Here is an 18,801-nt window from a genome sequence, read left to right on the forward strand (position 1 = left end):
TAGCCCAACAAGGACTCTCCATTTTAGAAAACTACTGATAATAAAGAGAGGCCACAATGAATTTACCATTTGCTATGAGTTTCTAGATTAATTGATCTTCATCTTCCACCACCACCATGGAATTCATAATTTTGTTCAAACATCCCAAGGAAGGATCAACTTGAGATAAATCCTTCCACTGTCCATCTTGCCAGTAGTCACCCACCATAGATCCATATTTTTCCTTGCACTAGTTCTGAAATCTACTCCATTCAAGACTTTCACTCAAAGGGCACTCGAGCAACCAAGAGTCTTCCCAGAATTTGATAAGGTTCCCTTTCCCCATCTTCCATTTCACACCTTTGGCAATTAGATCTCTTGTTCTAGACATATTTTTCTAGATATTGGATCCAATTGGGATATCTTCTGCATTGAGGAAGCTTAAAAGTGAAGAATAATGTCTTTTATACTTGTTTTCCCATATCAGTTTCCATTCTTCCTGGTTATTATACCCTCTCCAAATCTGCTTAGCCATAAGGAATTCATTTGTGTCTCTTATTCTTCTTAGACCCAAACCTCCCTTTCTTATTGGCTTACAAACCTTGTCCCACGCAATCAGATTCATTCTCTTCTTCTCCTTAACCCCTATCCACAAAATTTTTTTTGGATCTTTTAAATAGCCTTTGCATACTTGGTAGGAATTCTTAAAAGACTAATGACATAAAGAAGAATACTTTGATGAGTTGATTTCAACAGCTGAACCTTACCGGCTTGGCTAAGGAGAGAGCCCTTCTAACCAGCTAACTTCTTGTGGAATTTGTCCACCAAAGCTCCCCAAAAAGTATCAAGAGGATCTTGGCATAAGGGGAGACCCAAATAGGAAGCAGGAAGACTCCCTAGTTGACACCCCAAAATATCGCTTATTTTTATCTTTCTTCTCTTCGGAGTATTGATGAAATAAACAAAGCTTTTAGACCAATTAATAAGTTGCCCAATAGCTGACCCATAACTATCTAAAGATTTATTTAAACTCCTATAATCCCACACTCAAGCCTTCCCCATAATTATAGAGTCATCCACAAACTATTGATGGGAGTAGACTTGATCTGTTGAAGAAGGTTTCAATCCACAAAAAAAGAAGTAGAAGAGACTAATTTCCTAACAAGACTAATACTTCTAGAGAAAAAACCAAAAGCTGAGAGAACTTTCATCATTAAATCCCAGTCCACTCTATCGTAGGCTTTGGATAAGTCTAGCTTTAGAAGAAAGCCTTCTTTTTTATCACTAGACAAAGAATGAATGTTTTCATGGACTGAAATTATCGAATCCAAGATTTGTCTTCCAGGGGAAAAACCACTTTACTGAGGAGAAATGATAGAAGGAAGCAACTTTAGGATTCTAGAGGTCAGAACCTTAGAGATAATCTTGTATAGAGAGTTGCACAGGCTTATAGGTTTGAAAAGATCCATGGAATCGACTCCCATCTTTTTGGGGATAAGAGAAATAAAAGTGCCATTTATCTCTTTCAAAATTCTTCTAGCACTAACTAATTCTTTCATAGCTCTAGAAACATCATCTCCAACAATATGCCAATACATTTGAAAAAAGAACATGGGAAAACCATCTGGCTCTGGTGCCTTGTTACCTTCAAAGGAGTTGACAGCTTTCAGAATCTCATCATTGGAAGGGATAGCAATGAGGTAAGAGTTCTGATTAGCCTCTAGGATAGTTGGAATACAATCCATAAGGTTCTTTTGAGACTATAGATCCAAATCTGATCCTTAGCAAGAAGGTTGGAGAAGAACTCCATGGCAACCTTTCTCATAGATTCTTCCTCTTCAACACTTCTACCATTAACTTTAATCTGTGATATCCTATTGATGGCCTTATGTTTTAAAGTGGACATATGAAAGTATTTAGTGTTTTTGTCCCCTTCCTTCAACCATACATTTCTGTACCTTTGTTTCTAGAAAGTTTCTTCTTTTTCAATTATAGCATGATATCTCATAAGAATTTCATCTTCATCTTCTCTTGAAGTATTAGTATATCCATTATTTTGAAGCTCATCCTAAATATCTTTAAGCTCTGAAAGAATAGTATCTTTTGAAGCAAAGATAATCTCAAAGCACTCCTTATTCCACCTTTTAACATTTTCTTTCACAAACTTCAACTTTTTGACCACTTTATACATAGCGTTGCCTTCAATTCTGACCTACCACCATTCCTTGATTTTGCTTTCCATATCCGAGTGTTTAGTCCACATTCTCTCAAATCTATAAGAGAAGTGTCTTCTTCTATTCTTGGCATCAGCCATGAAGGATATAGGATAGTGATCCGATCCTGCCCTTAAGTGAGTAGATAAAGAACAAAAGTAAAGATTAAACCAATCCAGAGAGATAAGAGCTCTATCAAGTCTGACCTAAATTAAGTCCTCACTACTCCTTCTATTAGTCCAGGTGTATTTAACTCCTTGCAAATCCAGGTTATGGAGTGCATTATTATTGATAAAGTCCATTAAATCCAATATACTATCTAGATTGGTTTGGCTCCCTCCCTTTTTCTCGTTTTCCTTCAAAGGGGTATTGAAGTCCCCCATAATCATCCAACCATCTTCAGCAAACCTACTTCTTAACAAGGTTATTTTTTTCCAAAAATCACTTCTGCTAGTCTTAGTGTTAGGAGCATACACATTAGTTAAGACCCATGAGGTTCTATCTTTCAAATGCTTAAATCTGATACAATCTAGATTGTTGTCCTGAATAAGCACTTCTCCCTCTACAATGTTTTTATTCCAAAAAGTAACAATACTTCCTGAGGAACCTTCTGAACTACCACCACTAACTCCTCCATTACTAAACATTTTCAATTCCTCTACCTTATCTTTTGACATTTTGGTTTCTTGAATCAAAAAAAATCAGGGTTTTTGTCTCTAATCATACTTTTTATTAAATCATGTTTGTGAGAATTATTTAATCCTTGAATATTCTAGGAGATAATCTTCATGGTTTTTTAGAAATACCTACCTCAAAGATGGTTCTTTGAGTCCCATTTGCTATGTTCTTGCTTGTTTCCATAGTCCTCTTCTCTGCATTTGAATATATTCCTGGAGAAGTATGCTGAGCTCCCACATCCCCAAGTCTGCTTCTAGTATTTTTGGTTGATGTACTATTGTTGTTGTTGTTGTTATTCTTTTTTTTGTTCTTAATCTTTCTTTTATCCTCCATTACTTCTTCTTCTTCCTACTTTGATTCGGTCTTTCCCAGTGCCTTTTTTATTTCTTCCTTATCTCCCCATTTTGGCTCATTTTCCTCCAGAAAGATCAACTTTACCTTAGTTGGAGAGACTAATGAAGTCTTTGACAGCCCTTGATCTAGGATGTTATCAGGTTGTGCATCTTGGATCCAGTCTACTCCCTTATCTGACTCAAATGAATTTGATACTAAATTAAAGTTGTCTCCTTCCTCTTTATTGTCTTTGGATTGATTATCTCCCTTTTTATTTTGACTGTTATTTCTCTTCTCACTATTGTCTGAGTTTTGGTCTATCTTATCCTTTTCCTTTTCCTCTTTTTGCCTACTTACTTGTGACTCTCTTTCTCCATCATCTAAATCTTTGGCATTTTGCTCCTTTTCCTGATGGGCAGCCTTTTCATTATCTCCTTTCTTCATTTCATTTCCCAACTCTCTGACTAACACTTCCTCTTTCCTTCCAACCTGAGATTGCTTTTCCTGATCCAGACCATCAGAATGCAAAGTTTTCAAAGAGTTGTCCACCTTTTTCCAAACTTTAGTTTGGGATTGAGATTTGACCACATTACTTGGGAATTTTTTAGCCCAATGTCCTACTTTCTTATAGTGAAAGCATGCAAAAGGGATTGTTTCATAAACAATATTCTGCTTCCATTTGCCAAGCTTTGATTCTATCTCTATTTTCTCTAGCATATCCATTTCGGGCCCAACTCCTATGTAGATTCTAGCATAAATAAGTCTTCTTCTGGATGTCATGACTGGATCAATAGCGATAATATCCCCAAAGGCATTTGCTATTCCTATATACACATCTTCCTCCCAATATTCCATTGGGAGTCTAAGTAACTTTATCCAAACTAGAACTTGGACCACAAAATATTTTCCTATCCCCCAAGTACTGTTGGAAAGGATGTTCCTGTGGTCCTCCTCAGAAGAGAAAGAAAAGGATAGGCATCCTTTGTTCATCACAACCACATCCACCTGACCTATCAAGTTCTATTTCCTCTTAAAAAACCCATGAATGACCTCAAAGTTCGGTCTCATCCCATAAAACTTGCCAATCAAGGTATTTTCCATTCGAGCAATGTTATGATCTATATTTTGGTTAGGAACAAAAATGGAAAACTTACCCTGAGACACATTCAAGGTATTTTTGACTGGGGGCAAGGACAAATTACCTTTAGGTTTGACCCCAAACAAAGAGGACCATTTACCAATGTTTCCAATCAATCTGGGTGCCCCCTTTAGATCCCTTGAATTCGGTAGGTTCTTGAGATCCTTCCCATTAGATTCTTTTCCTTCCATTGTATCCTCTTAACCGCTTGTCGCATGCTATCCTAAAACTGCTTCAGGTTTACCTCCTCCCAAGTTTGAATTTTAAACCTGATCATTTCCCTTACCTCCTGCTATCTGCTCCTCACATGATCTGGGGCCCCCACTTGGGTCCCCCGAGTCTAAAGGAACATCAGATTTCTTACCATTTGAACTCTCCCCTTCTATAGGACTCCCTGAATCTCCTTCTGCATTTTGTCCTTCTACTGAACCAGTACTCCCGCCCAAAAAATTTGAATTTTGGGCCCAACCGCTCCCCTTCTCCTCCCTGCTCTCCATTTTTCTCACCTATAATACCATCCATTGTTACTGTAACCTAGTTGTTACTATCCTGTATAAGACATTATCTAAGTGACTTAAGTTTGATAAGTAGTTGATTGAACTAGCTGAAAGATGATCAACAAAGTCGTGCAACACAAATGGTAGAGGTACACTATTTTGATCTGTTTATGCTCAGGATGATGATAACCATTTTTATGCTTGTTGTAGACTATTTTAGGCAAGTTTGACTATTCCAGATTGACAAAATCAGAGATTTGTGCGACAGGTTTTTCAGGACCAGATGACAGTTTAATAGCTTTAGGACAATGACAATAGTGTTTCATGCGAGTTTCTACCTAAGACCCTACAACAGATGGGTATATCTGAAATGACAAATTGATCAATGCAATGTTTTATCATACGACATGGGATGCAGGCTCAAATGATAGTTCCCTAAATAGGATGACAGATAATTAGGTCTCGTATGACACAAAATGTAGGCTCAAACGATGGATTGTTAAGATTTATGGAATTGCGTACAACACAGATATGAAGCAGGATGATAAATCAGAAGACTCGTACGACTGTTTACTGGATAGAGGCAAAATTGTGAGTTTTCAATGACTAAGTATGATCAGTTTTGAGATGGACTGAGATTTTGCTAACTGATGATGACCAGTTTTGAGGTGGACTGAGTTTCAACTAGGATAGACTAGTTTTTGACACAGACAGAGTTTCGACTGGGATAGGCTAGTTTTCACATAGATAGAGTTTTGATCGCTGAGTTTCTTTCTTGTTTTCTCCAGTTTTGGTAATCTAGTTTTAGTTTGAGGGATGAAAACATAGAAAACGCGTAATATGAATAATAACTCTAATCACAACATACAAACCCTACAGAAATTGGTGAGAAAAGAAAACCTTTGCTTGTAGACTCAGGTACACACCCAATAGCTAATCAGAATATGGCCATTGAATCTCACACAATGGATTCTCAATGTCATATTAGTTAATTCCAAACACTAATGGGGGCACAAAATGACAAGTATTTTGGGAGATCTACTATCTCTCTTGCAAAAAGATTATCCCCTCTTTCGAAGGTGAACCGGGTAGCTTCTAATTTTAATTGGAACTAGTAAGGCCTTCATTTGACGCATCGAGGTATAAACTTAATTAAGAGGTCTCCTAGCCTTGAAAACCAAGGTTTAATATACCTGAAGGTATAGAGGAGAGCTATTCCCAAGCACTATCATTCACTTGATTTTGATCAAATCATGTTTGTTTTATAGTGGGTTGGAGTAATTGGCATTTAGTCATTCCCACTTGGGGTGTTCCCCTCTCATCGGCCATAATGGCTATAGAGTTATTAGCTCCTTGAGAAGGGAGGCCCACTAAAGATATACAAATCTCAAATTTAAGGAAAATGCCTCAAGGGTCTGGATTTTTTATTGTCTATAAAAACAAGAGCATACACTCCTACCTCTCAGAATTTTATTAAAACATGAAATACAGATTTGTTCTTTAACCAGATAGCAAGTTAGGTGCCTAAAAATAAAGAATTTAATGAATACACAATGTTTGGTTGATTCTCCTCAGGCAACCTACAAAGTTAATGAAGCAGTAGTCATATTGTCTTTGTGCAATAAGAGTTCTACAAAAAATAGATTAGGCTGTGAAAATTTCTTAGACAGACGAAGAACAAGATAGGGTCAGCGTCAGTATGATAAAAATTGAATGGGAAAACTTGACAAAAGAAATTTTCTTTTTAACCTAGAAATACAGGTATGTACGACAATTCTCATCGACTCATATGATAATTCATACATGATCGTATGATAATTGTAGTTTGTCATCTGATACTATGGGAAAACTCATATGACAATTCACAGAAACTGTATGAACAAAAATCTGAAGAAAAAAAAATTTGAAAAAAAAAAAAAGTTTGTCTTAGAGGCCAAAAAATGTAGTCTCCTGCCCCATGGTGGGTGCCAGAAATGTGTGTGTAAAAAAGTGAAATAAGTTTGTAAGCTGCAAGACACAACACTTCAACTAAGTCATTACATGTATGGTTAGACAGTATAAGCATGAATAATAAAACCTTTACAAATCGACCCATTGCCTTCTAAAAGATGTGAGTATAAGATTGCTCTCAAATTTGTATAAACAATACCATGTTAGATTCAATGACAGTCCCAAAGACACTAAGAGGGGGGATGAATCAGTTTCTTACCGATTAGCAAAATATTTAAACTTATTAATAACTTTGCATCCCAAAATAGTGTACCGCTAAATAAGAATTATTGCAATAAACAAAAATAATAGAGACAACATAGAAACACACCATAACACAAGATATTTAACAAGAAAACTCGGTGTGGAAAAAAACTCGGTGGGATTTGTGACCCACAATAGTTACTCACTGGCCAATGAATAAATACTACTTACAATGAGGGGCCTCCACATGCAGGGAGGCCAACAACCTAGAGCTCACTACTCAATAAAGAGTCACACTAACTACAAAATGGATTATCAAATCCAATACAATGTACTACTCAAAACAACATCTCTCATGCCAGGTTCAGTATCAGTTTAAGCTCAGTCAATAACCAAAACCTTCATTGTCAACTATATCACCTTCTACAATAAAATTGTCTCATCACCTACCACAATTCCTTATCTCTCTCTCTCATATCAAAATGACTTATAAGATCTTATACATATATGAGTCTTGTACAATATACCATGTCGGCTTACAAAAGATAAATACATTACAAAAAAATTTATAGAAACAAAAAACTTTATCCCATGTTGGTTGGAGTGCCAGTATGGTTTGTTGTCGATGTAATCTAAATGTTAGTGAAGTGCCTGTCGGTGCCGGTGTATGAAGTTTGTGATGTCGGGCATGTAGAAACCAATTGCCGGTGAGTTGTTCGTTGGTTGCCATCAATGACAACATCAACTATTCTCATAAGAGTGTATAATGCCAACAATCTCCCCCTTTGTCATTGATGGTAACACTCATGAGAAAAATCCAAAACTGTTATCCAAAAATTGAAATCCAAAAAGATGTGCTCCCCCTAAGCAAATGATCTCCTTTGTACATGCATTTTTCTCTCCACTACTCCCCCTTTGACATCAATGACAAAGGATGTCATAAATAATCAAAAGAGAACAAAAATGCTACGTCAAGCTTTGTAACCGATTGGTTACTATAGATAGGAATTTGTAATTCATCAAAGCAAATAGCAAATTAGACTAGCTCAACCACGAAAACTAAATTGCAATGAAAAGAAATCCTAAAAATATTCAATAGAGATATGAAAACAAGACATTCAAATCAAATGCAAACCATCATAAATGCGAATGTCTCCTCCATAATTCTCCATTGTCCTTCTTTCTCCTTCAAATTGCTTTGTTTGTGGATCTCACCTACAAATGTAAAGGCATAGCAAGATTGACAAGATGAAATGGCAGCGTTAGGATACTAGAAGCGTGATTGTTTTATCTGAAAATGTGATTAGATTCGATAATGTGATTAATTGATCCTTTGATTGAAGAAACTCAACCAATTTATAGACAAATTGGAGAGATGACAAGATTAGCATGAAGAGATTTGAAAGGAAATTTCAAATCAAGAATGACAAATATGACAAATTATGACAAGATTGACATGCAAAATTGATTAATTGACAAATTATGACAAAATTGACAAGATTGCTATGCAAAATTGATTGATTGACAAATTATGACAACTTATGACAAGATTGACATGTCATTCCCATGAAATTAGGGGAAATATTAGAAAAATAGGAGAAAATAGAAAATTAGGTTAGAAATGATGAATTGGAAATTAGGAAATTAGAAATTAGAAAATTAGGTAAATTAATTAATAATTTTTCATTCATTAATTAATTCGCAAGAAGATATGATATTAATTAGCCAATTAAATAAATATTTAATTGTGACAAGAAGACTTAGGATAGATAAATAAATTATTGAGGAAAAATGACAAACAAGATTAAATGAACAAATCATAAAACCCTAGAAGATGAATTAGAAATGCAAGGAAGACAATTAGGTCTTGACAAAAGATAATTGATGTAGGTCGATTTGATCATGATTTTGATTTTGATTGACAAAGGACCAATGCTGATAAATGATTTGATTGATAAATTGACCAAGATTGATAAAGAGATAAAATTGCTAAGTGCCAATTGATGAGGAACAATGACTAATTGATTGAAATTGACATGATTGAAAAGGACAACGATCGATGACAAATTGATTGCAAAATGACAAGATTGACAAGAGGATAAGGATCGATGATGAATCAATTGCAAAATGACAAGATTGACAAGTGGACAAGGATCGATGACGAATCGATCACAAAATGACAAGATTGACATGGATGAGGATCGATGACGAATTGATCACAAAATGACAAGATTGACAAGGACGAGGATCGATGACGAATCGATCGCAAGATGACAAGATTGATAAGAGGACAAGGATCGATGATGAAACGATCGCAAAATGACAAGATTGACAAGGATGAGGATCGATGATGAATTGATCACAAGATGCCAAGATTGACAAGAGGACAAAACCCTAATTCTATCATCGATTAGGATTGATGATGTCCAAAATGAAATCAAATTGACGATGTCCAAAATATGACAAATGAGCACGCACATTGATGCGACAAGATGAGATTGACCAAAATCATGACTGAAGATTGTTATCGACAAGACCAAATTTGAAAGCGAGAAAAATGAGGAATGCAAAAGAAGGACTCAATGCGCGCAAATGATAAAGACCAAGTGCGCAACATAGAAGAAATGTTAATGCGACGCAAAAACCCTAAAATAAGGCAATGCGCAAATGTTAAAGTATGACTCCACAAGCATTGACCATTTTTAGATGTCTACATTTTGCCTCTCTTTGAGATAATATGATTTTAAGCGTTGTTTCAAAGAACAATAATGAAAATGCCCCAAACAATGACAATGACATATGCATGCCCCCTTGAGGAATTGGCTGAAAACATCCAGAAAAGAGGCCAATTGATCGATAAGAATAATAGAAAATGATAAGTTCGAACAGATCAAGAATCAAAGGTCGGATGCACAAATTACAAGCAATAGAAGGTGCAAAAGACTGCAACCAGCATAAGATGGAGAGGATGCACATCCATCTAGGTACTGACAAAGAGCTATATAGGAGACAAAGAGAATGAAAAGAGCTCATTTGCACTAGCCAAAGTGGAGGAATTGTTGCTCTGGAAAAGGACCCTTGCATAGAGATGGTGAACATTCCAATGGCAGATCACCTTGAGGAACACGTACGCACCTACAGATGATCAGACGATGCGAGAGCAGCGATATGTATCTCAAAAACCCATATTGTCAATTTCATGAATTTTGCTTGATTGCGGGACATTGCGGGGCCCACAAGGAATGGAAAAAGGGACATTTGCGCCAGTGTGGGTGCATTCTACACTTGTGTGAGGATTTTTTGTGCCTATGTAGGGTACACAGGCACAGCTTGATGCTGCACAGGCGCAGGACAGGGTACACAGGCACAGTTGTGCACTTAGGACCCTAATTTGACCGAAAACAGCACATGGATGATCCCGAAAAGGGGGATAAGGGTAGGATAGGTCAAAAGAGATAAGAAACACCCTAATTTGTGCATAAAACAAGGAAATATAGCCCTTAGGAGAAAACCCTAAAACTGACAAAGTGTGCCCCAATTCTGATGCAGAGTCAATAGTATCCATTGATTACGCAGGAGAACAGACCCGACTGCTTCATGTTGCGACATAGACTCAGGAGCATGGATAGAGATACATTAGCAGGACTTGGATTATACTATATTACATTCATGCCCAAGATTAGGGCAAGCACAGGACTGCTTACCACATTGGCAGAGTGATGGCATTCAAAGACTTCCTCTTTCCATCTGCAGACCAGAGAGGCGACTGTGACACTAGAGGACATGTGGCATATCCTCCACATTTTGATTCATGGGGAGATGATAGTATATGACCCAATGATAGGGAGAGATGCTTTGTGTAGATTATTTGAGTGTGATGTAGATGATCTAGATATCATAGATAGGGAGATTGGCTGAGAGACCATGGCATCAGAGTATGATCAGCGATATGTGGTGATAGTCGTGGTTATAGCATGCCTATTAGCAAGGGACAGATGAGGACATGGATTCCCTTTTGGGTGGGGAAGAGCACTAAAGCAGATGGTGATAGAGGGGACTATATATGCATGGGGACCATGTGTGCTTGCCATGCTATATTTTCAGCTACATTAGATAGCATATCAGAGGGTACAGACTTTGAGCTGTGGGGTCACACTATTATAGTTATGGGCATTTGAGCACATAGCCATATGTCGACTGATTGCAGAGAGAAAGGTAGTACCACATCAACCATATGTATACTGATATGGGGGTACATTGAGATAGGGTCCTTTCAGATACATATTGTATTGGCAACATGAGCTAGACAGATTGAGAGAGTTCACATGGAGGCCATATCTTGATTTCCCTAGATGGTCAGATGATAGTGAGGAGCTACCATATTGCAGACATGAGAGATACCTGATTGGGCAACTAGTGAATCGCCAGAGAGTGATTGAGATGTACCTACTAGAGAGAGTCAAATGATAGTTTGGAGAGAGGTAGGATGTACCGATGGGGACTGCACACTTTGCCTGATCTCACAGAGAGACGAGTTAGTGGGGGAGGATGATTCAGCCACACATAGCATATACCGACTTCACATAGCTATAGCGGAGACAATGGGATTGGAGATTAGATGTTGTAGATGTTGGGATGACAGAGGAGTATGAGCGATGGTTTGCACGATGGCGGCTAGTGCCATTGACGGATCCTGATATTTCGGTACCTAGGAGACAGGAGGACTTCCCACTCGCTGGAGAGGAGGAGGGAGATGATGAGGATGAGGAGGATGATGAGGACAAAGGTGATGATGAGGATGAGGGGGATGATAAGGATGGAGAGGGTGATGTAGATGGAGATGAGGATGAGGAGGATGAGCCAGATCCAGCCGATCAGGAGTCATTGTAGGATATACCCATAGAGCCAGAGACAACTAGCGTAGAGGAGATGGAGCTATGTAGGGCCACCATAGCGAGTCAGCATGATCACATTGCCACATTAGAGAGACAAAATGCTATCTTGAGGACAGAGCAAGATTAGTTCAGAGCAGAGATAGCCAGACTTATAGCGGCTTGAGATACAGCAATAACGCAGGCACATCAAGCAAAGCAGAGAGTGACCGAGTATATTGGGTCGATTAGGGATGACAGTGCACATGAGATGGCATAGATGTTGGTAGAGACCAGAGGTGAGATATGCCATTGGAGGACATTGTATGAGAGTGAAATTCCACTAGAGCAGAGAGTAGCATCATATCAATCACGGTCAAGGATAGAGAGCAGGCCACGTTCTAGGAGGTCAGTGAGCAGCATGGGGGTGAGTGGACCTAGGAGACCACCACAGCTAGGACCAGGGACAAGAGGGACATCATCCTTGAGACATGGTAGGGATGAGGAGGATAGAGGGAGCACCCAATGATAGAGGCACATGCTCCTTATGACAAAGACATATATAGTATGACATTATGTATACAGCCTACGAGCCATACTTAGGACAGACAGTCCAATTTTGTACTCCGATACTTTTTTGATATATGATATGATATGTAGCTATATGATGGGATGCAATGTGTTATGGCTTATGCACTATTTATGTACCATTGTGGAACATGTATGGATATATTTTTATGTGTTTTTGATGCATTTATAATATGAAATGGATAAAATGCTTGATATAATGCTTGATATAATATGAATGCAGGATGTAGCTTATGTTTTTTGAGATCGGAGCACTAGACCGAACTGACTGCCCAAACTGATGGAAGAAATTTTAGTAAGAAGAAATTAAATAGAGGATAGTTAGAGATGAAGAAAAAATTGCTTTCACCAATGCACAGAAGTAGGTGAGAACCTTTATTTAATGTAGCAAAGCGGATGCAGAGCATCATGGCATGGAAGGCCAGAGCTGAAATGCAACCCCTTTTATAAAAAATAGACACATCACACACAAGGAATGAGTGAATCATCCTAGGGTGCATACATCAAGGGTCAAGGTATGTGTGGCATTCACAAAGCGAATATACTTATCATAGACACCCAATGATATAGTTGCCCCAGTTTGTGACAAACATTCCACATATAGCAAACACAACAAAAAAAGAAAGGGACCATGAACCATCCCAATCACTCTAAATCACTTAGTGACATCATCGAGCAACAAAGGAACATGATCAAAGCCAAAGATAAACCAATAAAAAGATAGGATGCACAAATTCAACCAATTCAAACAAACAGTCTGATTGTCATTGTCAAAAGTGGAAAACAGGAATGATCATGCTGTCTAGTTTCAGGGAATGCGGTACCCCATCTAAGACAGGACACAGTCTAGTTTCGAGTATACCACACCCTATATAAGACCCATGATAATAGTGACAAGGAAAAATGATATTGATGTTGATTGATGGATATGACAAGTTTAATCAGTTTGAATGTCTGGTTTGATCAAAAAGTTCATCTGTTAATGCATGATTTCATTAAAGCACAATGTGTGATTGAGTGTCATTGGATGTATGCTCAGCGATTTGTCTATGCATAGAGGGGATATTTTTGTTTTGTTTTATAGGACTTTATTTGACTTCTAAGGGAATTTTTCAAGACATTATTTGATTTTTTTGGGATTTTTTTTTTTTTTTCAGGACTTTATTCGATTTTTTTGGATTTTTTCAGGACTTTATTTGATTTGTTTGCATTATTTTAGGACTTTATTTGATTTTTTTGGATTATTTCAGGACATTTTTCAATTTGAAAGCTCCAATAATTGATCATGACAAGGGGGGCGTGCACACCCAATGAACATTTGAAAGACATATACAGCGACCTGGACCGAAACATATGCACAAGGACTAGAAACCTGAGTATGCAAGACAATGATGTTGACCAATCACAGGCCTGGAACAACACATTGGGTCAGGACAAGGATAAGTGTTATAAAGTGGCAGAGGGAAAGTATAGCTAGGGGTCATGATAGATGACGAAGCAATAATCTTTTACACATGGCGCCTGTTTGCCAAGTTTTCACAATGGTACTTACTCAAAGTGCCTATTTGCCAGGTTTTCACTAGAGGGTGAACTATTTTTCTTTACTTTTATTTGTTTTTTTTCTTTTTTCACTTTTATTTGATTTTTCAATTTTTATTTTTTTTATTTTTATTTTTATTTTTTTTATTTTTTCACTTTTTTTGTATTTTTTCAGGATCATATTAAAGAACTGCTGACAAAAGAACTATGCCTAGTACTTGTGAAGGTGCATGCTATTTACAAGATCTGACAAAGTTTCACCTTCTAGGGTTGCAAGTTGATATGCCCCCGAGCCATAGGTTGTAGTAACTATGAAAGGCCCAACCCAATTAGGTTCAAACCTTTGACGATTTCAGTAGATTGTGCATTCTTCAGGTTCACCTTTAAAACCAGATCTCCCACTTCAAAGTGTCGCCCTTTGACCTTCTTGTTATAAGAGCGACGGAGATGGTTTTGATATGCTTGCAAATGTGTCAGGGTTGTCTGACGTTTCTCATCTAACATCTCAAGCTGATGCAACCGAGAGACTCAGTGCATCTCATCATCAATCAAATTTTGCAGGGAAACATGCAAAGAGTGAATTTCCACTTCCAAGGGTAAAATGGCTTCCACACCATACACCAAGGAATAAGGTGTTGCGCCAGTAGGTGTGCGGATGGAAGTACGATAAGCCCATAGTGTTGGATTCAACTGTACATGCCAATCTCAACTAGCGTCATTGACAACCTTTTTCAGGATATTAATAATGGTTTTATTTGATGCTTCGGCTTGACCATTACCCTGTGGCTAATAAGGACTGGAGAAATGGTGTTGGATGTGAAACTTTTCACAGAGTTCCTTGACATCTTTGTTCTTGAATGGACGGCCATTATCTATGACTATTGCAAGAGGAACCCCATATCTACATATGATATAATTCAGTAGGAATTTTGAAATTTGAACACCAGTTATATAGGTCATAGGGATAGCCTTGATCCATTTTGTAAAATATTATGTGGTCGTGATGATGAATTTGTGTCCATTTGCAGATGTCGGGTGAATCTTGCCAATAAGATCCAATCCCCATTGAGAAAAGGGCCATGGAGATATGACAGAATGAAGCTCTTGGGCTGGTGCATGAATGTAATTTCCATGTATTTGACATTTGTAGCATTTCTTGACAAAATCATGAGCATCCTTTTCCATAGTGGGCCAATAATACCCAACACAAATCAACTTTTTAGCTAGACTCAGACCATTGAAATGGCCCCCACATATGCCATCATGAACCTCGTGTACAACCATTTGTAATGAAAATTATGTAAATGTCCAAATACAAAAATTAGAGGAGAAACTAGCTCAAGAAAAGGAGATCTTGGAACAAAAAAAAAAAGTGAGAAAAAAAAGAAAAAGAAAAGAGAAAAAAGTAAAGAAAACATAATTCGTCCACTGGTGAAAACCTAGCAAATAGGCACCTTGGGCAAGTACCGTGATGAAAACCTAGCAAATAGGCGTCATGCGTAATCTATGAACTTCTTGCATACCATACTTGGGAACAAGTTTTATCCTATCATATCCTTTTGTCCTTCATTGTTCCATTATCCTATCGAACCCCTGTCATTACCCTTCATATCCTATTGTCCCTCATGTCTGGTTTCCCTTTCCACCTTTGATCTTGACAAGGCTGAGGATCGTCATGAGCATCATGCATCTTGTTTGCAACTTTTAGTCCATCATAGCTTTTGGTATTTATCCATTTGCTTATTATAACTTTTCATCCATATTCCCTAGCTTATTACAACTTTCTGCCACTATCCCGTATCCTATCCCAACCTTTACTCCATGTCCCTTATCCATTCTTGGTCTTGCTTATCCTATCCATATATTATCACTATCCATACGCTCTTTCTATCCCTTGATCTTGATCTGACATAAGGAGGTGAAATGCAAAACATGGTTTCAAAAACCTCTTGACATGGCCCGCATGCCATTTCACTGCTTTACATTGTCATATCCAATCTCTTGTCCCATCACGCAATAGCCCTTGAAAATTGCATCCATATTGTCTCCATGATAAAAGGCCTTTGTCTTCCCTCTATCCACTAGCATTTCAGAAAGCCTATTTATTCACCTATCATATTCCTTACCTTGCTAGACACTGGAGGCAAAAATCATAAAAATTGAAAAAAATCCTGAAAACATTCAAAAACGTCAAAAAAATCATAAAATGTCCTTTAAAAAAATCCCTAAAAATCAAATAATGTCCTGAAAAAAATACAAAAAAAGTGAAAAAAAAATAAAAAATAAAAAATAAAAAAAAATTGAAAATTCAAATAAAAGTGAAAAAAACAAAAAAAACAAACAAAACTAAAGAAAAATAGCTCACCCTCTAGTGAAAACCTGGCAAACAGGCGCCATGTGTAAAAGATTATTGCTCCGTCATCTATCATGACCCCTAGCTATACTTTCCCTCCGCCGCTTTATCACACTTATCCTTGTCCTGACCCAATGTGTTGTTCCAGGCCTGTGATTGGTCAACATCATTGTCTTGCATACTCAGGTTTCTAGTCCTTGTGCATATGTTTTAGTCCAGGTCGTTGTATATGTCTTTCAAATGTTCATTGGGTGCACGCACCCCCCTTGTCATGATCAATTACTGGAGCTTTCAAATTGAAAAATGTCCTGAAATAATCCAAAAAAATCAAATAAAGTCCTAAAATAATCCAAACAAATCAAATAAAGTCCTGAAAAAATCCAAAAAAATCGAATAAAGTCCCGAAAAAAAAAAATCCAAAAAAAATCAAATAATGTCCTGAAAAAATCCCTAAAAAGTCAAATAAAGTCCTGTAAAACAAAACAAAAATATCCCCTCTATGCATAGATAGATCACTGAGCATACATCCAATGACACTCAATCAAACATTGTGCTTTAATGAAATCACGCATTAACAGATGAACTTTTCAATCAAACCAGACATTCAAACTGATCAAAATTGTCATGTCAATCAATCAACATCAATATCATTTGTCCTTGCCACTATTATCATGGGTCTTATATAGGGTGTGGTATACTTGAAACCAGACTGTGTCCTATCTTAGATGGGGTACCGCATTCCCTAAAACCAGATAGCATGATCATTCTTGTTTTCCACTTTTGATAATGACGATCAGACTGTTTGTTTGACTTGGCTGAGTTTGTGCATCTTATCTTTTTACTAATTTATCTTTGTCTTTGATCATGTTCCTATGTTGCTCAATGATGTCACTGAGTGATTTAGAGTGACCAGGATGGTTCATGGTCGCTTTCTTTTTTTTGTTGTGTTTGTTGTTTGTGGAATGTTTGTCACAAACTGGGGCAACTATATCATTGGGTGTTTGTGATAAGTACGTTCGCTTTGTGAACGCCGCACAGACCTTGACCCTTGATGTATGCACCCTAGGATGCTTCACTCATTCCTTGTGTGTGATGTGTCTATCTTTTGCCAAAGGGGTTGCGTTCCAGCTCTGGCCTTCAATGCCATGATGCTCTGCATCCGCTTTGCTACATTAAATAAAGGTTCTCACCTACTTCTCTGCATTGGTGAAAGCAAGTTTTTCTTCATCTCTAACTGTCCTCTGTCTAATTTCTTCTTACTAACATTTCTTCCATTAGTCTGGGCAGTCAGTTCAGTCTAGTTCTCCGATCTCCAAACACATAAGCTGCATCTTGCATTCATTAATTAGTACATTTGCATTATATCAAGCCCATATCAAGCATTTTATCCATTTCATATTATAAATGCATCAAAAACACATAAAAATATATTCATACATGTTCCACAATGGTACATAAATAGTGCATAAGCCATCCATACATGGAACATAAATATAAGCCATAACACATTGCATCCCATCATATAGTTGCATATCATATCACATATCAAAACAATATCGGAGTATAAAATTGGACTATCTGTCCTAAGTATGGCCCGCAGGCTGAATACATAATGGCACACTACATATGTCTCTATCATATGGAGCACATGCCTCTGTCACTGGGTGCTCCCTCTATCCTCCTCATCCCAACCATGTCTCAAGGATGATGTCCCTCCTGTCCCTGGTCCTGGCTGTGGTGGTCTCCTAGGTCCACTCACCCCCATGCTACTCACTGACCTCCGAGAACGTGGCCTGTTCTCTATCCTCGACCGTGACTGATATGATGCTGCTCTCTGCTCTGGTGAAACTACACTCTCATACAATGTCCTCCAATGGCATATCTCATCTTCGGTCTCTACCAACATCTATGCCATCTCGTGTGCACTGGCATCCCTAATCGACCCAATATACTCGGTCACTCTCTGCTCTGCTTGTTGTGCTTGTGCTATTGTTGTATCTTGAGCCGCTGTAAGTCTGGCTATCTCTTCTCTAAACTAATCCTGCTATGTCCTCAAGATAGGATTCTATCTCTCTAATGTGGCAATGTGATCATGCTGACTCGCTATGGTGGACCTACATATCTCCATCTCCTCTACGCTAGCTGGCTCTAGCTCTATGGGTATATCCTACAATGACTCCTAATCAGCTGGATCTGGCTCATCCTCCTCATCCTTATCTTCATCTGCATCACCCTCTCTATCCTCATCATCCCCCTCATCCTCATCATCACCTCCATCCTCGTCATCCTCATCATCTCCCTCCTCCTCTCCAGTGAGTGGGAAGTCCTCATGTCTCCTAGGTACCGGAATATCAGGATCCATCAATGGCACTAGCCACCATCGTGCAAACCATTGCTCATACTCCTTTGTCATCCCAGC

Source organism: Cryptomeria japonica, chromosome 5, assembly GCF_030272615.1.
Source record: "Cryptomeria japonica chromosome 5, Sugi_1.0, whole genome shotgun sequence".
Taxonomy (NCBI): Eukaryota; Viridiplantae; Streptophyta; class Pinopsida; order Cupressales; family Cupressaceae; genus Cryptomeria; species Cryptomeria japonica.